The sequence below is a fragment of the Amyelois transitella genome, chromosome 5 (genome assembly GCF_032362555.1).
Source record: "Amyelois transitella isolate CPQ chromosome 5, ilAmyTran1.1, whole genome shotgun sequence".
NCBI classification, from domain to species: domain Eukaryota; kingdom Metazoa; phylum Arthropoda; class Insecta; order Lepidoptera; family Pyralidae; genus Amyelois; species Amyelois transitella.
Window position 1 is genome coordinate 12,340,920 of NC_083508.1, and position 21,809 is coordinate 12,362,728.

A 21,809-nucleotide genomic window follows, 5' to 3' on the forward strand; every position below is an offset into this window, starting at 1 on the left:
GAGGGTGAATCTGGTTTCTGAGGCAAGTACTGATTACTGTCTGAATCGCCGAGACGCTCGGGGCGGTGGGGAGGGCGGGGGGGAGGGGCTACGTCCCACAAACACGGATTGAGATGGCTGGGCCTGACGCCCGCGGCTGAAAATGTGACCTAAGCCATGAGAGATTGGATTTCTGGCCCGTTGACATTGGTCAAATGTAAACACAATATAAATGTGAATGTCAGTGTCAAACTGTACTTTGTTGTTGAGTTATCTGTGCTTCAGTGTTTTGGCGGCCTCTGTGGCGCAGCGGTAGTACGCTTGTCTGTGGCACCGGAGGTCCCGGGTTCGAATCCCGGTCGGGGCATGATGAGAAAATGACTTTTTCTGATTGGGTTGGGTTTGGGATGTTTATCTATATAAGTTTTTTTTTTTTAAATATAGTATCGTTGAGTTAGTATCTCGTAACACAAATCTCGAACTTACTTCGAGGCTAACTCAATACGTGTAATTTGTTCCGTATATTTATTTATTTATAGTATCAGTGTTGTGCCTTTCAAAGGGTGATAGATAGTATTAAAATGTGACATTTTTCTGACAACAGCCGCTAGATGGCGATATGTTATCAGAAGCAAGCTATCTATTTTACCGATATGAAGACCTTAACTTCAACATACATACATAAAATCACACCTTTTTCCCGGAGTAATAGACAGAGACTACTTTATTCCAAATGCCACGATCTCTGCATACTTCCTTCGCTTCATCCACATTCATAACTCTCTTTATGCAATTTCGGCGGTTTCGGCTACTCTTGACCTGACCCTTTAACTTCATATTTAAATAAATCTTACTAACTGCTTTCCAATATTTCGCATAAGACAGAAACACACCACACTATTTTGTAAACTACGTACATGTATGTAATCACCGTCTTTATCCCTTACGGGGTTGACAGAGACAACAGTCTTTAAAAGAATCAAAGGCCACGTTCAGCTGTTAGGTTTAATGATGAAATTGAGATTCAAATTGTGGCAGGTTTCTAGCCCATCGCCTGCAAGAAGAATCCCAAGTTTATTTCCCTATCGCTGAGTCGCCTTTTACGACATCCATGAGGAAGATTGAGTGATCTGATTCTAAAGTTCCAGGTACCACACGGCACTGCCCGGACCAATATGATATGTGAATACTTTGTTATATAGTCACGTCTTTATCCCTTGTAGGGTAAACAGAGCCAACAGTCTAGAAAAGACTGAGGCCACGTTCAGCTTTTTGGCTTCATGATAGAATATAGATCCAAATTGTGACAGGTTGCTAGCCTATCGCCTATAAGAAGAATCCCAAGTTTATAAGCCAATCATCAAATTACATACATACATATGGTCACGTCTATATCCCTTGCGGGGAAGACAGAACCAACAGTCTTGAAAATACAGACAAAGATCATCAAATTAATACATAAAAATATTCCTACAGGTCAGTTGCAGTTGTGATAACTTGTTTGGAACCTAATTCCGCTTGCGCTTATGACTCAATCTCCTGCTGAGAGCGGCGCGCACTCAAGACAGGCCTCGTGATTATGTTGAGTCACGTGCTGGGATGAGACGCTGGATTATTATGTACCACCGACGATTATTATTTTATTTGCACAAACGAAAATAACGTCAAGTTGACGGCACGGTAATGCGGTCAGTTGTAGAAAATATGAAAATGCCTTACATTTTTTTATGTTTTAAAAATAGAATGTCTTAAATAACCGCACTCAGAAGCAGAATTAGTTAAAAATTCTGAACATATCCATAAGGCCTTATTTAACCAATTTTGGTGCAGGCCTCCTCTTATTCTCTCTCATTACCACCTCTGAGGAGAATAGCCCGAAGTATGCCTTTGACCATGGATCCTAGATTGGGTGAGTCAGGTTTTTACACGAACGTCTCCCATCTGACCTCCGCAACCTTTGTAGGTAAACCTAACCCGTATTGGATCGATCATGGTAATACATCCAGACTGAGGCAGGCCTCCTCCATTGATACTATTGAGACATCAATATTATTGAGACGTCAGAATCATTCAGAGAATCATTCGTATCAATATTATTGAGACACCTTGATCATTTTGGGGACTGTTTTATTTTTGTTAAATTTATTTTTATGTGCAATGAAGAGTTTACAAACAAACAAACAAACTTATATAGATTTTGTCTTCCGTATACTGTGTTTGATTAAAATTATTCCTTCCTGTATACAATTTTTAAGAATCCTTGTCTTGAAATGCGTGATATGATTGCAGTTTTGGCGGTGTTACAGCGATCAGGCAATTTTCTCACCGGTTGGAACAGTCCCCTGGCAGTCGCTCTAGAGCCAGAGTTGTGTAAGACACTATGTCTCATAAACTTGTGTGCCTTGAACATATGTATATATAACATATATATAATCACGTCTGTGTGGGTATATACCCTTGCGGGGTAGGCAGAGCCAACAGTCAATAAAAGACTGAAAGGCGACGTTCAGCTGTTTTGCTCAATGATAGAATTGAGATTCAAATAGTGACAGATTGCTAGCCCATCGCCTTAAAAAAAAGAATCTCAAGTTTGTAAGCCTATCCCTTAGTCGCCTTATAACGACATCCGTGGGAAAGAGATGGAGTGGTCCTATTCTTTTTTGTATTGGTTCCGGGAACCACACGTCATAAATATATACATACATATACATTTATATAAATATATATACACGTATTTATACGCAAAAGTCCTAATGCAACACAAGCCATTTTACGAGCGTTTCAAATATATTTTTCCACCGTATTTGGTACTAATGAATGCGATGCGACTGCAATGCAAACTGCAAACTGGAGTCTGCATTCTTAAAATTCGAGCACAACGCAATCAGCTAGAAACAGAGATAATGTGGTCCAAGTGTAGACATGAAGAGATTTAAAATGAGTGCGTTGTAGAAAGCCGATGTTTCAAAAGGCGATTAAGTAATAGGCTTATAAACTTGGGATTCTTTTTTCAAAGCGAATGTCAAGCAACCGATCGCAATTATATTAAATCGCAATTCGATCATTGAGCCATACAGCTGAACGTGGCCTATCAAAACTATTGGCTCTGTCAACCCCGCAAGAGATAAAGACGTGATTATGTGTGAAAAGCCAATCAAGAGACGGGCTGATAAACTTGGGATTCTTGTTTAAGGCGATGGGCTAGCAAATTATCACTATTTAATTCTAAATTAATTCATTAAGCCACACTGCTGAACGTTTGAAACGTGAACGTGAAAAGTTTTTCAGTTTTTGCAAGACTTTTCTGGAAGGGAAAAAAAAACCTAGTTGTGGACTTACTTTACACCATTTTCGACTCGAGTTACTGTGTTAGTATTTCAATCTCCGAAATCTCAGCATTTTTACTTTTAAAAGTGGCAAGTCATTCTCTGTTGCATATATACATACATATAATCAAGTCTATAACCCTTGCGGGGTAGACAGAGCCAACATTCTTGAAAAGACTGATAGGCCACGTTCAGCTATTTGGCTTGAAGATGAATTGAGATTCAAATAGTGACAGATTGCTAGCCCATCGCCTTAAAAAGAATCCCAAGTTTGTAATCCTATCCCTTAGTCGCCTTTTACGACGTCCATGGAAAAGAAATGAAGTGGTCCTATTCTTGAAAAGAATTAAAGGCTACATTGAGCTATTTGGCAATCTGTGTAATTTGTCGCGTATATATTTATTTATTTATTTTGTACTTGTATCTTAAACGAATCGATATTATATTTAAATAAAACTTGTTTATTCATTATCTAGTTTCAAATTTTTAATGCAAACTATCGAACCTTTGACCGATAAAAGGTCCCATCTCCCTTAACTAATTGAACCCTGTACTCTATGATGCCGCAAAATGTACAAAAAAAAAATAAAAATCACTCCACCGTCTAACCCCCTCTCGCCCGCGCCCTGATTGTGCCCGCCCTAGCCCCATCACTAGCAGTCGCTAATGTAAACAAGTTTTTCCTTCTATCAAAGAGAGCTTTGTCCAAGAAATAATGGAGTTTGTGTATCGCTGAAATGCATTCGTCTTTCATCTCGGAATATTATAAAACCCAGTTTCGAACGCCAGTCGCCCCTTTGGCGAACCGTGCGAGGTGGAAACGCCAAAAATTAGGGTAGCATCAAAATCTTTTGGGTACTTCGCTATAATCTGCAAATAAACATTCTTCACAATCATTTTAAGGTTTTATTTATATATGGAGTAGATTAAATTATTTATCCTACATAAAAAGAGTGAATTAGGCAGCTCCTAAAGACAATACAGCAATCAAGATTCAGTATGACAACAAAAGTAAACGAAATAATTATAATTGTAATTAAATTTATAAATAGAATTTGTAAATACTATCTCCAAGCCTTTTCTGGCAACTAATCTATCAAAATAAAATTTTACAGCAGTAACTCTGCGTGAAATAGGTCAAAAAGTGTTTAAAAAATAGCCGCTGCGCTAAGGGGCTGATGATATTACTGTCAACTTCTACCCGTTTAAGATTCAAAGCTTTATACAATTGTATAATAAAATATATTTTGCCTTATACATCCGAGCAATACAATTCTGTTTATATTGTATGAGTTTCAATTTATGTTGGAACGACATTGTTGAAACTGACAATAGGAATTTATTCTGATTTAAACAGTTTGTCTGTAAAAATACTGGTTTATCTAAGATTTCATACTAGAAAAGAAATATAATTTACTAAAAACTATTTAAATCAAAACTGTTTTGTGTCTTTATTATTGCTAATATTTTAAATGTTTATGGTAAGTCAGGTTTTTACACGAAGTGAATCATTGAGACCTTCACACGAACTAATGTTCATAACTCAATCCTTATCTTTAGCATCTGCGTTAAAAACAAAAACATCGACGCTTATCAAGCAAGACATATTATCTTATATCACTGGCTAAAATATACTATCTTACATCTTAGAGTCCTAAATGTTGCCAGTAACGAAAAAGTATTTCCTAACAGACATTTTACCCCATATTTACGATGGCGGAAACGCACAATATGTCACACTATCCGACACACACTTGACATTGTCTTAAGTGCTCAGTTATCCAGTCACACTTGACCTAGAATTCCCTTTAATCACTCAATACTCCGTTCTTTCGTTACGTGGTAATGAAACGCGAGGGGTCTTAGTATTTTGGCCGGCTGGCAGAACAGTTGGACAGAATCCAAAGTGTCTGAAACTGTGCTAGTGCTGTAACATAACAGTTTTGGTGATGTAGCAAAGTGATTGGTCTGAATAAAAGTGTAGCGGGAACGATGATTCGGCTCGACCGCCACCAAAGGGAGGATCTTCCGCCAGGCTAGGTGTGATGCCTGGGGAACCGCGCGACAGACGATGTTGTGTCGGAGGTTCATATATGCTCCAATCCGTGAAATCTTTGCTTGCGCGATTAAGAATGTTCGCTGTTTTTGACTGATAGCGTCAAGTCATTGGCTGTTGCGACTTGTAGCGTAAAGATGTCGCCACAAAAGTATATATATTGAAAGTATATAAATATATACGGGACAAATTACACAGATTGAGTTAGCCTCGAAGTAAGTTCGAAACTTGTGTAACAAGATACTAACTCAACGATACTATATTTTATAATAAATACTTATATAGATAAACATCCAAGACCCAGGACAATCATAGAAAGTTCGTTTCCCATCATGCCCTGGCCAGGATTCGAACCCGGGACCTCCGGTCACACAGACAAGCGCACTACCGCTGCGCCCCAGAGGCCGTCAAAGTAAAGATTTAATTTCAAATTATTTTCAAATTCCCGGTGTAAATACAAGTTAACAATTTGACAACACTTCTAAAGCTTTACAGCTCGTCGTGAGCGCTGCAATTAAATTAACGAAATTAATTAATAGCCAAAGTTTACGTAGGTACCGCTTTTTCTAACCTTTTACACTGTCAACCCCGCAAAGAGTGATAATTGTGTTATTAACAGGTCCCGAGCGACAAATAAGTTTTATTTATTACATCGTTCGCACCAAACAAAGTTACCTGGAGTTTGAAAAATATGCCAAGCGCGAATCAGGTTTTGAAAAGTAAGGTTGTGTCACAAAAAAAAATTATTTTATTGTTTTAATACATAAAGGAGAAGTACATTTACTTTACAGCTAGGAATAATATCTTTAGTTAAATAATTAACTACCTATATGAATTGATACTAAACATTTCATAGCTTGCGCCCTTAAATCAAAATTAAATACATTTTAGGCGTAGACTCAGAAACCATAATAGGTGGAAGTTTCAATATTAAAGAGATAAACTTTATTTTTATTTTATTCCCGTTTCCATAAAAAAGCGATGAAATGTCCATAAAAACATACCTATATATAAAATAGTTGACAGAGCTAACAGTCTTGAAAGGACTCTGATACGCCACGTTCAGCTATTTGGCTTAATGAAAGAATTGAGATTCAAATAGTGACTGGTTGCTAGCCCATCGCCTAAAAAAGAATCCCAAGTTTGTAAGTCTATCCCTTAGTCGCCTTTTACAACATCCATGCGAAAGACGTTGCAAATAGTAACAGGTTGCTAGACCATCGCCTAAAACAAGAATCTCAAGTTTATAAGGTTTATAAGCAAAAATCCTTGCGTTTGCTGATGACACAGCTCTGTTCTTCTCTGGCGACTCCTGGGAGGACACCTTCTCCAAAGCCCAGGTTGGCTTCGACACTGTGAAAGATTGGCTAAACTTCAACTCTCTAACACTGAATATAAACAAAACCGCTTACATCCCTTTTGCTCTCAAAACTAGTTATCTGCCTCCTGCCACCCTCAGTATAAAATCCCATATCTCCGACTGTAACCAAGCTCAAAACTGCCACTGTCCTGCCCTCCATAAAACAGATCAAACCAAATACTTGGGTGTCATAATTGACCATACCTTGTCGTTTGCTTCACATATCGAATCACTAACGGCCAGGCTCCGCAAACTTATATATATTTTTAAAACTCTACGGCACATTTCAAACCGCAAAATAATCAAGATTGTATATAATGCCTTATGCCAGTCGTTAGTGAATTACTGCATCACATCCTGGGGCGGAACAGCCAAAACTCACCTCCTGGTGGTGGAGAGAGCCCAACGTGCCATTCTCAAGGTTGCGGCGGGCCTATCTTACCTCCATCCAACGACTGATTTGTACAGAACCTGGGACGTGCTCACAGTTAGACAGTCCTTTGTGTTGTACACGATACTTAAACAGCACTCCCAAGTCCAATACGATCCCAACTTACGAAGATTTCAGCGTAGAAGGGGACCAGTCTGCACACGGTACCGATTTAACACGGCAACTTCTCACAATTTTTTCTGTTTCCTCGGTCCATATTTATACAACAAACTTAATGCATTGCTCAATATTTACCCTCTCCATAAATTCTCTTGTAAAAAAACTGTTACTCAATACCTCAAATCTCTTGACTATCCCAGCACCGAAAACCTTCTAATACCGATAAACTGACCTCCTCCTTCACTAAATTATTGCTTTCATCTACAATTTTACTATCCAACCATCCTACCACATACTCAAACTTTACCTGGAATACACCCACCTCGCCCTATCTCTTTTTTTTTTGTTTTTTTATCACTATCTCATCAGCGTGCCTTAAACACTCCAGTCACTCACCAAACACTCATACACACAAACATACATACACATGAACATTTCCTCTAATTCCCCTTCCATTTCTTATCTCGATCCCTCATAAACTCATCCTATTATTTTACACCATTCCTTTGTACGTAGGTACCTATTTAGTTAATTCTCCCTATATTTAAGACTTTACTCCTAGCATTTACTTATATCCGAGGAGGAGGCCTAGCTACCCGTAGCACAGGTTCGCAAGACCCTATTTCAGGAACTAGCCTCTCCTCAAAGATTGATGTAACATGCCAACTTAGCTGAGTACTAGCATTAAGAAACCATGTTAAGTCTTTGTTAATTGAGAAAATAAACGATTTTTTATTTTTTATTATAAGGACCACTCCATCTCTTTCCCATGGATGTCGTAAAAGGCGACTAAGGGATAGGCTTACAAACTTGGGATTCTTTTTTAGGCGATGGGCTAGCAACCTGTCACTATTCGAATCTCAATTCTATCATTAAGCCAAATAGCTGAACGTGGCCATTCAGTCTTTTCAAGACTGTTGACTCTGTCTACCCCGCAAGGGATATAGACGTGACCACATGTATGTATGTATGTATGCAACTCATTCTTAACTTTTGAACATCACCAAATGGCAAAAAGGTATATATTTATACCTTCAGATACTCCAATAAAAATGGAGGCATCTTGCATAAAAGCGGGCGATATTAAATTATACTGACACTTGCTTTCATCTTCGTCAGTGTATCGAATTAAATGTATCGAGAGCGCTTTTAGAACGACGTACGGTCGTTTCCCACTCAATAAGATAATAAAAAGAATGTTTGAAAGCATATTTAGTAAATTATTAACTCATTCCCATAGCATTTCAATGGCTGTGGTAAAAGGCGACTAAGGAAATCTCTCCCTTAAGCCGAAATAATTCCAATTGCAACCGACCCGTAGGCATGTTATTTATGTATGAATTCATACATACATACATATAATCAAGTCTACATCGCTTACGGGGAAGACAGGGGCAACAGTCTTAAAAAGACTGAAAGGTCACGTTTAGCTGTTTGGCTTAATGATAGAATTGAGATTCTAATAGTAATGGTTGCTAGCTCATAGCCCAAAAAAAAATTACTGTAAGTTTTAAACAATGTTTTTTTTTTAATAAGTTATTGAAAGAAAATGTCTCTAGTTAAGATTAGGTTTATACACAGCTCAAATACATAAAGTTCCACATTACCACGCTCGTTTGACGTTTATACAATTAATTGATTAATTAGGTATCGAAAAGCTTACAGTCCCAATTGGAAATTTCGTTAAGTGGCAACTCTTGCAAACTTTCAATACTAACTATAAGCTCATTCAGAATCAAATTAACGAAAGGCAATAATTCAAAATTATGAATGCAAGGAATTTACTCAAATTAAATTAATCTCTTTCCCATGGATCTCGTAAAAGGCGACTAAGAACTAAGCTTATAAACTTGGGATTCTTTTTTAGGCGATGGGCTAGCAACTTGTCACTATTTGAATCTCAATTCCATCATTAAGCCAATTAGCTGAACGTGGCCATTCAGTCTTTTCAAGACTGTTGGCTCTGTTTACCCCGCAAGGGATATAGACGGGACCATATGTATGTATAATTCAACACACATTGCGGTTGATAGTAACGAGTATAAGTCAAAAACGTTTCATATTAGCGACAGTGAAATTTTATTGCTACCCTAATATTGTCAGGAAAACGACGAAGCACAATCGGGGGTGGAACGGGTTTTTATTGTCGGCCGTATACTGCCACCAGATTAATATAGGTTGGATATAAGGGACTGCAATAATTTATATTCGTTCATTCATATAACACTTGCGGGGTAGACAGAGCCGGCAGTCTTGAAAGACTAAACAGGCCACGTTCAGCTATTTGGCTTAATGAAAGAATTGGGATTCAAATAGTGACAGCTACAGACAGTTGCTAGCCCAACGCCTCAAAAAGAATCCCAAGTTTGTAAGCCTATCCCTTAGTCGCCTTTTACGATATCCATGGGAAAGAGATGGATTGGTCCTATTCTTTTTTGTATTGGTGCCGGGAACCACACGGCACAGTGCGAGTTAAGTGTGTAATATTTTCATATTTACATTACTCGCTCGGATTTTCAAAAATACGAGGTATTTTGCTGAGAGCGTTTAGTTGAGGTGAATAATATGTTTAATTGTATATTCTTAATATGCAGACTCTAAGGACGTCCTGGTAAAGGGTCAGGTCAAAAGTACCCGAAACCGCCGAGCTTGCGTGAAGAGAGTTATGAATGTGGATGAAGCAAAGGAAGTATGCAGGGATCGTGGCAAGTGGAAAGAGGTAGCCTCTGCCTACCCCTCCGGGAAAGAGGCGTGATTTTATGTATGTGTATGTATGTATGTATTAATATGTAGTCTCTGCCTACCCCTCCGGGAAAGAGGCTGGATTTTATGAATATGTCTAATTCCTGCCCAATATAATGACAATAGCACAACTAACAGGAACATAACAATCAGTTCATGTGTTCAAACCCCGTTAACAATTGACATATCAGATTCGTACCGCGTGCTGGCAAATTAGGATGATATTAATTTCCTGATGAATATAATAGACTAGAATAGATTTATTTTCAAAATTGGATACAAGGTATCACTTAATGACGTCACATCACTTAAATCTAATTATAACTACTACCGCTCCCAAAGCGCATGTACAGAAGAAGCGACGGAGCAAACTACACTGCAGCATTTTCACCGGACGTCAATTTTCAAATATAGATCTCTCTAAATTTAAATCTTGGACGAATGCACATTGTCTACATTTAAAAACATGAATGTAAAACTAACGATTTCAATGCGAATATTTCGACAAATAAATTCTCTATTAACTTGTGATATTTTGACTTGACTTGTCTTTATATAATCAGTTTGACGAAAGAAGCCGAATTATTTATGCATGAATTTCGTAAGTCAGACACAGTCATGAACAGACGAATCACTTAGTGCTTAGGCTTAGAAGGTCATGAATATTTTTCACAACATGTAAAAAAATAACTTTTTTCACAATTTTATCCTAAACTGGAAATTTTATACGAAATCTTAAGTGATAAAAAAATTAAGTGATTATACAAAAAAAAATTCCTGACACATTCGACCAAAAAACGTTTTTTTTTTCTTTTTTAAATCGCTTCACACCATCAATTAAAAAACGAAAACCTTTATTTGAGGCCGTTCGAAATTTAGCAAGTCCAGAAGCCGATACACGTGTGAACACAGCCTAACACATACATACACGGCCAGGTAATGACAGGGGGTTCGTCCTCTCTCAGGTAATTTACGGCCGGAGCGCGCCCTTTTTATTACGACGGACATTCCAAAAATCATTATCGTGTCCGAGTGATATATGGGTATGGGATATGCTTGTCGATTTTACGGTGTGTAGAACGGTTGAGGATTAAAAAAACAGAGATTGCAGAGGTTCAAATCCTACCGTGTACGTATTATCACGTCTATATCCCTTGCGGGGTAGACAGAGCCAATAGTCCCGAAAAGGCTGAAAGGCCACGTTCAGCTATTCGGCTTAATGATAGAATTGAGATTCAAATTGAGACAAGTTGCTAGCCCATCGCCTAAAAATAATCCCAAGTATAAAAGCATATCTCTTAGTAGCCTTTTACGACATCCATGGGAAAGACATGGAGTGGTCTTATTCGTTTTTCTATTGGTGCTAGGAACCACATGGCATTATATGCAATTGACGCTTTTTTAAGTTTATTTATATATTTACTAATTGTACACAGAAAAAAAACATCGAGAATTATAAACACGAGAAAAAAAAATTACTTACAAAGGTTCTGCTTGGAGACATAATGGAAAGGACGACAGGCGTGTACTCCTTAACCGAAACACAGACTTTTAAATACTAATTCATCACTTACGCCAATAACTTCAAAATAAATTAACATGCCGTGTGGTTCCCGGCACCAATACAAAAAAGAATAGGACCACTCCATCTCTTTCCCATGGATGTCGTAAAAGGCGACTAAGGGGTAGGCTTGTAATCTTGGGATTCTTCTTTTAGGCGATGGGCTAGCAACCTGTCACTATTTGAATCCTATTTTAAAGCCAAATAGCTGAACGTGGCCTATCAGTCTTTAAAAGACTGTAGGCTCTGTCTACCCCGCAAGGGATATAGATGTGATTATATGTATGTATGTATGTAAATTAACATCTACCCGAAAATTACAACAGCTACACATTCGATCGTCCAAAACAGATGGCGCCACTGAAATTAGTGTCAATATAAAATTCGCGCGCCGCGAGCGCTCGCAAATGGATCACGTTCACACTGAAGTGCACTAATATGCAACTGCATATTGCCTGAGACCATTTGCCTTATAAATTTACACGCTATAAAGTGTAAGAGCCATGCGGTTTACACAGAGCACTGGAGATGTGCGGTGAGACGCTCTGTGCTTTGTGCATTTTGAGCATATCATTTGATACTTTTTACCATGGATGTCGTGAAAGACGACTAAGAGATAGGCGTTTAAACATGGCATTCTTATTAGGCGATGGGCTAGCAACCTGTCACTATTTGAATCTCAATTATATCATAAAGCCATGTAGCTGAACGTGGCCATTCAGTCTTTTCAAGACTGTTGGCTCTGTCTACCCCGCAAGGGATATAGACGTGACTATATGTATGTATGCATGTATAAGCCAAACCACACGACCAACAGCGTCAGCAGAACAATTTCACTACATAGTATAAAACAAAGTGGCTTTCTCTGTCCCTATGTATGCTTAAATCTTTAAAACTACGCACCGGATTTTGATGCGGTTCTTTTCAATAGATAGAGTGATTCAAGAGGAAGGTTTATATGTATAATAACATTCATTAAATAGTGGAGTAATACTGTTATTTTTGAGGTTACTTATATGATGTCGTTAATTATCATATTTTTTCCGCTTACATTGCAAACGCAGGCTGAACCCTACGAGATTTATCAAATAATGTACCAATTATTTGTACACATTGAAAAGGTCTACAGCAAACTCCGCGATGGTATATGTCTATCTTCGCTGAGCTCATCTATGTTTCTGGCAGAATCATCAGCGTCGCGGTGCCTACACCTGCGACATTATGCTGAGTCAGGACCTTTTCACTGTCCATCATTGTTTGTTGTACATTCATGCACATTGCACATTCACATTGTTTATTACTGTTAATTATGTATGTGTCCAACTAATGTATTGTGATGGTGAATAAAGCTTTTATCTATCTATCTATATATCATGGATATCCCACAATAACAGTTTTTTGTCATTTACTTTGCAAATGGCAAATTTTGAAGCGATTTTAACCAATACAGCATTAATAAACAAACATTAACATATAGTCTCGTCTATCTCCCTTACGGGGTAGACAGAGCCAATAATCCCGAAAAGACTGAATAGCCACGTTCAGCTGCTCGGCTTAATGATGGAATTGAGATCCAAATAGTGACAGGTTGCTAGCCCATCGCCTAAAAAAAGGATCGCAATTTTATAAGCCTATCCCTTAGTCGCCTTTTACGTCATCCATGTTAAAGAGATGGAGTGATCCTATTCGTTTTTGTATTGGTGCCGGGAACCACACGGCACTGTATTAGTGCCGTAAAGCATTAATCCTTATCCAATTAAATAGCTTTAATACATTGTTGATTTAATATAGATCTTTTTTTCTATAGTAGGTATATTTAGTATCAGCATAGCACCTGTGCGAAGTCGGGGCGGGTCGCTAGTATTAAATCAAATTAACTTATAGATCTCGAGGCGCCTGCCCCGGGGCGGGAGACAAATGGGCTAATCCTCAATCGTGTCCCGGGCATTAGACCCAGTGATTACTCATTTGAGGGCTACCAGGAACCTAATTTGATATTCACTTGGAAAATACACTTTAGAAATTGTAAATTATGACGCCTATAATATATGGTTATAAGGTTTAAGGAATATGTATACTAATGTTATAAAGCTGAAGAGTTTGTTTGTTTGAACGCGCTAATCTCAGAAACTACTAGTTCGAATTGAAAAATTACTTTTGTGTTAAATAGACCATTTATCGAGAAAGGCTTTAAGCTATATAACATCATGGTGCAACTTTAAGGAGCGAAGAAGTAATGGAAAATGTGAAAAAAAACGGGGAAAATTATTCATCCTTGAGGGCTTCAATGATGCCCCAAATAACTATTCCACGCGAGCAAAGCTAATTTATACATAAAGGTGTGTACGTACATACAATCACGTCTATGTCCTTTGCGGAGAATACAGAGCCGACAGTCTTTGAAAGACTGATATGCCACGTTCAGCTATTTGGCGTAATCTATTTAAAATTGCTTATCCAGAAAAATATATATTTTTATAATCATTTAAATTTCCGTTTTTTAATGTGCCGTAAAAAAAAATTTTAATGTGCCGTGTGGTTCCCGGCACCAATACAAAAAAGAATAGGACCACTCCATCTCTTTCCCATGGATGTCGTAAAAGCCGACTAAGGGGTAGGCTTATCAACTTGGGATTCTTCTTTTAGGCGATGGGCTAGCAACCTGTCACTATTTGAATCTCAATCCTATCTTAAAGCCAAATAGCTGAACGTGGCCTATCAGTCTTTACAAGACTGTAGGCTCTGTCTACCCCGCAAGGGATATAGACGTGATTATATGTATGTATGTCATTTAAATTTCGTATAAATCAATTAATCACAACAATGTATTCACTCTCGTCCACATTTCTTTTCTAATATTGTTTGGATAATTGTGAAGTTGACGTTGTTGAAGAAAATGCTGCAGTGCAGTTCGTTACTACTTATTCTGCACTGACGCTATGGAAGCGGCCTATTATTACATATATTAAAATGACCTATAATAATTAATAAAACATTTGAATTTGATACGATTGAGATTCAAATAATGACAGGTTGATAGTTCATCGCCTAAAAGAAGAATCCCCTGTTTCTAAGCCAAATTTGAAAGGTATATGAATAACTTATATTTATTTGAAATAAACTTGTACGGAGGGATAGGCAGAGTTGCCACTAGCTTCATTTTCTTATATAAATACATATAATCATATCCATATCCCTTCCGGGGTAGACAGCGCCAACAGACTTAAAAAACTGAAAGACCACGTTTAGCTGTTTGGCTTAATGATTGAATTAATATTTTCTTATACTCTATTACATTTTTTTGGTGCAATTATTGAAAATTATATTAATTTACTACAACTTACCAAAATCAAAACACACAGTAGGTACACTATTATGTAAAGATACAACAAAACACAATCGAAAATCATCATCAATCAGTCCTACAGCTGAACGTGGACTTTCAGTCTTATCAAGACTTTTGAGTCTGTCTACACCGCAAGGCAAACAGACGTGATTATATGTATGTACTCGTACGTACAACAAAAACCACATATACTCAAATAAATAGAATAGAATAGATTTATTTTCAAAATTGGATACAAGGTATCACTTATTGACGTCACATCACTTAAATCTAATTATAACTACTACTGCTTCCAGAGCGCATGTGTAGAAGAAGCGGCGGAACAAACTACACTGCAGCACTTTTATCGAACGTCAATTTACAAATATAGATCTGTTAAAACTAAATCGTGGACGAATGCACTACATTAAAAAACATGAATGAATGTAGAAATAATTCTTCTATAATTAATAAAATCAAAGTGAAAATCACTTTGAAACACAAATCGCTTCGCCTTATCACGAAAAGCAAATTTACAATACATAATTTAAACCTGTTTGGCTAACTCAAAGGAATGCATTTAAATCACTCAGGATGCTACGAGCTCGCTACGAGATCCGTAGAGGAGCTACGAGATTCGTAGAGGCGCTACGATAACATAGTTTGCTTTTAATTTGCGTTTTATAAAGGCTATATAGAGAATGTGATTCGGTTTTAAATTTGTTTGTACTAAAAGGTTTTAAAGATTCCAAAATTTGATGACTAAATTTTTTTTTTTAATTTAATATTTTATTCGCACGAAATACAGTTTATTGCCAAATTGATCGGCATGTGAATTATCTTATGTTTTACAAAAATGTATAAAAAAAACTTACATACATTTTTGTTTAAATTTAATTTAATTTCAAATGAAATAAAAGATTTGAATATGAAATCACAATTTAATTATTTTAAACCAATCACATTATATTAAATTTTTTTTAAACTTTACAAATTCCCGAAATCTAAATTATTTTCGAATTTATTTATCCGTCTAGCTTTTGTCCTAATTTCACTTTCAACTGTTTGGCTTAAAGTCAGTAAAAATAAAGTCAAATCAAAACACAAATAAAATTTAAAAATATATATTCTTTATTATAGGACCTTAACCTCAACTTAATAATTGTCATAACTTTTGGTTTCACAACATTGGTTGATGTCAAATAAATTTCTCAAAACCGAGTTTACTACCACTTCCAAAGCGTCAGTGCACAAGTAGCGGTAACAAACTGCACTGCAGCATTTTCCTCAATAACGTTAACTACACAATTATCCACACTTAAAAATGTGGACTCTCTAAGGCAAAACCACGGAAAAAATCTAGTATTATAAGAATGGTCATACTCGTTGGTCCAAATCACCACGTACCTCATCTAAACGGCCCCTATAATTATGTAACGTAGCGGGGCTACGGCGTAGCACTAATTGCTACGCAACTCGTAGAGGCCGCTACGGTTCCGCTAAAGAGAGCGGGTTAATTGCTCGCTCTGTGCTGAGCGGCCGGCGGTAATGCTCTGTGCCATTTCTAGTGGGACTAAAAGCTGTGACGTGTCATTTCTAATTTTAGTAATTTGTTTTCTAAATATATACACACATATATATATGTAAAGTCACGGCTTTATCACTCGCAGGGTAGATATAGTCAATTTTTTATCGAAAAGAATGACAGGCATATTCAGCTTATGTTTATAATAATTTAAGCTTATTCTTTAAATATAGCGTAATTTATTTGTTGAAATTGAAAAAAAAATTACCTGATTTATTTCTTAACTTTTTGTCGGTGCTATAAAGTTTGTTAAATTTGAATTTTAATATAGTTTATTAGAAACTTTAAAACTACAGATAAATATGAAATTACTAAAAGATCCTAAAAACCAAAAATTTAGTTTTTTGTTATTATGATTTGGAAAGAAAAACTAATATTTTTATAATGTAAAGACCACAAAATCTATTCTGTACACCAGATAATCATAAAAAAATATTACAAATCCGCAACTTCAAAGTTAATAAAATTCTTAGTTTCCATCATAAACTATTTTCCTAACTTCATTTCTTAAATACCAACAATATTTCCCAACAGGCCACAATAAAAATAAAAAAAAATTCACAATTTAAAAAAAGAACAGAAAAAAAAAAGACTCACCGATGCTCACTCAAACACCACGGTCGCAACATTACACACCGCGACAGTGCGGGAACACTTTTCACATCGGCAGTACCGGCGCGACACTGGCGCGTGGGAACGTCGCGAGCGGCCGGCGCGCGCCGCTGTCGCCCGCCGACTGCCGAGTGTTGCCGCGTCGTCGTACGATGTCCCGGAGGGGTTATTACGTAAATTTTGGCGAGCGAGGTACTGTTAGCGGCGTCGGTTTGATACGTTGAAGATATGTTGTTTTTTTTTTTGACTATAAATTATAGAACTGTATTCGATTTCATTGTAAGGAGAAGGTTTTTTTAAGAAATTCTCTTATACTCTAATATTTTTTAACTTATTTTTTGTTTCTGTTACTTTTTATTTCATTATTTAATGCTATATTTAATTTGTAGTTAATTATAAAGATTCTTAACTAATAATTAAAATAAGTCTCAAATACTGGATTAGAAGAACTTACAATATAAGGTCGTTAAAAATACGTAAATTATATTTTACATTAACTTTAATCTGATAATAATAAATAATATAAACGTTAATCAATGACTTTATCATTTTTTCGCAACAAGTAATTAATTAAAATCAATAAAAATAACTTCAACGGTTAGTCTCATGGGACCTAAAAACCGTGATATTCTGACAGGCACTAGCTTGTATTAACTAATCACCCCAGACATATAAAAGTCAGGTCAATCACAACCACACTCGTGTAAACAACGAAATAAATTGAAACAAAAAAAAATCCTAAACTGTACTGTAAACAAAATTGGACAGGTCAATTTATTTCATTCGGTGGACCATTTCAATATCTCGCAGTGAATAAATCTCCCGCGATAGGGGGTAAATCTCGCCTCGTCGGGGTAAATTTGTTGCTGAGTGCGCATGCGCGACACGGCCCCGCCCTGGCCGGGTAAGGTTCGCTCTCGCCGTTCTAAACTTTCTCCCTACTACAACTTTTACGTTCACAATACGCCAAAAAATTAAAGAGTTTAATCGCCGATTGTAAGAATTATTACGAGCATTGAAACAGTCGAAAGCCTTTGTAAATTAAAAGCTTTTGTTTTAATTTTTTTTTGTAGTTACGTTTAAAAGTTTTTAACTGTGATTGGTTTAAAAAAACTGTTGGTTTGGTTTTTGACGAACGAATAAATTTTTTTATCTTGAGATACCTAATTAAATGTTTTTTTTTGATATCTTATGATATTTTTTTATACAATTTCCATTATGGTGCCAAACATTATTAACTCAACTAAAATATGTTTCGACGCTCATTGACTTTTAAACAACAATTCTGGACAGAGTATAACAAAACACAGTACATTTTTTAATAAGTGTATTATACTTTTTTTTAATTCTTACACTAATGTTTAGTCAATTCATTCTCACCACAAATATTCCCAGACCATTTTCTTAAAAATAAAATACATTAACGTATATTGTCCCAGTAATTATAAATCATTGATTTATAGAAAGCATATAATCATAATCTTACAAGCAAAACAAACACGACAACTTAAAAATGTTATTCTAAAATTATACATGTCGTACCAAAAAAAATATTTAAAAATAATGGATTCGCGACAGTAAACTGCAGCCACAGATATATAATTTGTATAAAACAAATGATATATACATACAAACATACATATGATCACGTCTATATCCCTTGCGGGGTAGAGCCAACAGTCTTGAAAAAACTGACAAGCCACGCTCATCTATTAGGCTTAATGATAGAATTAAAATTTAAACAGTGACAGGTTGCTAGCCCATCGCCTAAAAAAAGAATTCCGAGTTAATAAGCCTATCCCTTAGTCGCCTTTTACGACATCCATAGGAAAGAGATAGAGTGGTCCTATTCTTTTTTGTGCTGGTGCCGGGAACCACACGACACAAATGATATATCTGCATAAAGTTTAGTCCAGCTTTAAGTGCGTCAAGTCAATGTCACCGAGACACGACCATAGACGAAAAATGGACTCGGGTCTGTTCCAGCGATCATGGCATTCCCGCCGATCCATCAATGTAGTGAGCGCAAATGCGAAACGGTGTCACCTGAGTCAACATTTGCAGACCAAGTTATTAAAAACAACGCCATAATAAATATAAATACATATAGACAGGACAATTTATACTGATTGTGTTAGCCTCGAAGTAAGTTCGAGACTTTTGTTACGAGATGCTAACTCAACGATACCATATTTTATTATAAACACTTATATATGTAGATAAACATCCAAGACCCGGGCCAATCAGAAAAAGTTCTTTTGCTCGTCATGCCCTGGCCGGGATTCGAACCCGGGACCTCCGATGTCACAGACAAGCGTACTACCGCTGCGCCACAGAGGCCGTCAAAAATTAATTATATCAAAAATTATTAAAAACAACGCCATATTGTTGGCATGAACGATGAGAGCTTAATTTTTTTTTACTTTGAACAAATACTGGTGCCTTTTGGTTCCAGGCACCGGTACAAAAAAGAATAGGTAACACTCCGTCTCTTTCCCATGGATGTCGAAAAAGGCGACTAAGGGATAGGCTTACAAACTCGGGATTTCATTTTTTAGGCGATGGGCTAGCAACCTGTCACTATTTGAATCTCAATTTTATCATTAAGCCAAATAGCTGAGCGTGGCCTATCAGTCTTTTCAAGACTGTTGGCTCTGTTTACCCCAGAAGGGATATAGACGTGACCATATGTATGTCTGTATGTTGAACAAAAAGTAGACAAAAATTAAGTAAAAGGCGACTAAGGGAAAGACTAATTCACTTGAGATTATTCTTATAGACAATGGGCTTGCAACTATTTGAATCTCAATTCCATCAATTAGCCATACATCTATCGAACTGTTGCCAAACAATATACTATATACTAAACATCTATACTTATAATAAATCTGTAGAGAGGTCAATTCTGTACATGGAATATATTTTCAAAATAACTATCAGGGGGTGATTAGTGATCGATACTGATGCCAAAAATGCAATCAGTAAATTTTTTGTCTGTCTGTCTGTCTGTCTGTCTGTCTGTCTGTCTGTCTGTATGTTCTTTATAGAAACAAAAACTACTGGACGGATTTTAATGAAACTTGGTATAGTTATTCTTCATACTTCTGAGCAGGTTATAGTATACTTTTCATTACGCTACAATCACTAGGAGCAGAGCAGTGAAAGGAAATGTTGGGAAAACGGGAGAAGTTACTTGATTTTTTAAGCTTCCGTCGCGTGTGCAGCCTTAATGGTTAAAGATACAGCGAAACCATGTATAACGGAAATATTCTACATAAAATTATTAATAAAATATCCCAAGACAGCATAAGTCTATCTTTTATAGTTGACTCACAATAACACGTTTAATTCCTAATAGCTTAGCAGTTCGGAGATTTCTGATTATATTTCTTTACTCTGATGTTTATAATACCAATAACACTCACACTCATTCGTAATTCTTAAAATTAATATAAGTACCTATTCAATAAAAAAAGAATCATCGAAATCGGTATAGAAACACCAAACTTATACATGAAATAAAATATCCTAACAAGCCATCGCGCGTTAATACTGAATCATGCTATAAGGATTATTTTTGCGTAACGGTTGCCGCGCTCGACGCGGCTAGCGGCGGCAGGGTATAAAAGGGGCAGGAGGCGAGCGTAAGCTTCATGACCAAGGCAGCCAGGGGGAGACTTCACGCAGTTCTCTCCTCCAGCCCCCCTGAGGACGAAGCTCGGGATCTACCAAACGTACGTCAGATCCCGCCTCACGTACGCGGCCCCGGCGTGGTACGCATTCTGCTCTGAGACCAACAGGAGAAGACTCAGAGCCCAAGAGAACCAAAGTCTCAGAGCAGTCGTCAGAGCCCCGTGCTACGTAAGGAACTCGACGATCCTCAGGGACCTGAAGTGGGAGAACCTAGATATTCGAGAGGGCGGACGCGTCATCACACAGCCACCTGCGCGGCATCGCGCCGCTCCACGCCCGCCCTCCGGGCCGTCGGGTGAAACCCTCCCCTCGCTGCCTTGCGGCAGACGTCGTCGACCAGTGACGACGCCGCCGCCGATGGGAACTCCCAGTGTATGAAGACGTGAAGACCCAGGCCGTCACGGCCACCCCATCGACCTGCCTACAGTCGTAGGCAGCGATGATGCCATTGAAGAGGGCCAAAAACCCTGACCAATCTACTCTGACTCCCCTAAGGGAGTATGGGAAGACCCGACGACGGCAAGACAGTATTGCACAGGCGTTTTAACTTTATTTTCATTTCTTTTTAATTTGTAAGTTGTAGGTACATATTTCTGATTATAATTATATTAGAATATTTTCTTTAGTTTAAATAGGCACTTAGATTTGTACATACATACATAAAATCACGCCTCTTTCCCGGAGGGGTAGGCAGAGATTACCTCTTTCCACTTGCCACGATCTTATATTAATCTATACTAATATTATAAAACTGAAGAGTTTGTTTGTTTGAATGTGCTAATCTCAAGAACTACTGGTTCGATTTAAAAGATTATTTTTGTGTTGAATAGACCATTTATCGAGGAATGCTTTAGGCTATATAACGTCTATCTGCAACTATTAGGAGCGAAGAAATAATGGAAGATGTGAAAAATATCGGGGAAGGAGCATCCTTGAGAGCTTCAATGATGCCCAAAATAACTATTCCACGCGGACGAAGTCGCAGGCACAGCTAGTGTTCTAATAAAAACAAAAAACCGC

At 37.3% G+C, this 21,809-nt stretch overlaps 1 protein-coding gene across 3 annotated transcripts in view; it reads right to left on the reverse strand.

The window, feature by feature from the left end:
• The window catches only part of LOC106142273 (disintegrin and metalloproteinase domain-containing protein 22), a 421,117-nt gene that overhangs the window by 329,162 nt on the left and 70,146 nt on the right, over nucleotides 1–21,809 (reverse strand). Inside the window, exon 1 of one of the 3 annotated variants that reach the window (XM_060954905.1) lies at nucleotides 17,082–17,100. The exons of the other annotated variants lie outside the window; for them this stretch is intronic. The gene's annotated coding sequence lies outside the window, so the exon portion shown is untranslated. Of the gene's footprint in view, nucleotides 1–17,081; nucleotides 17,101–21,809 lie in introns of those variants that run through there. 3 annotated transcript variants of the gene reach the window in all.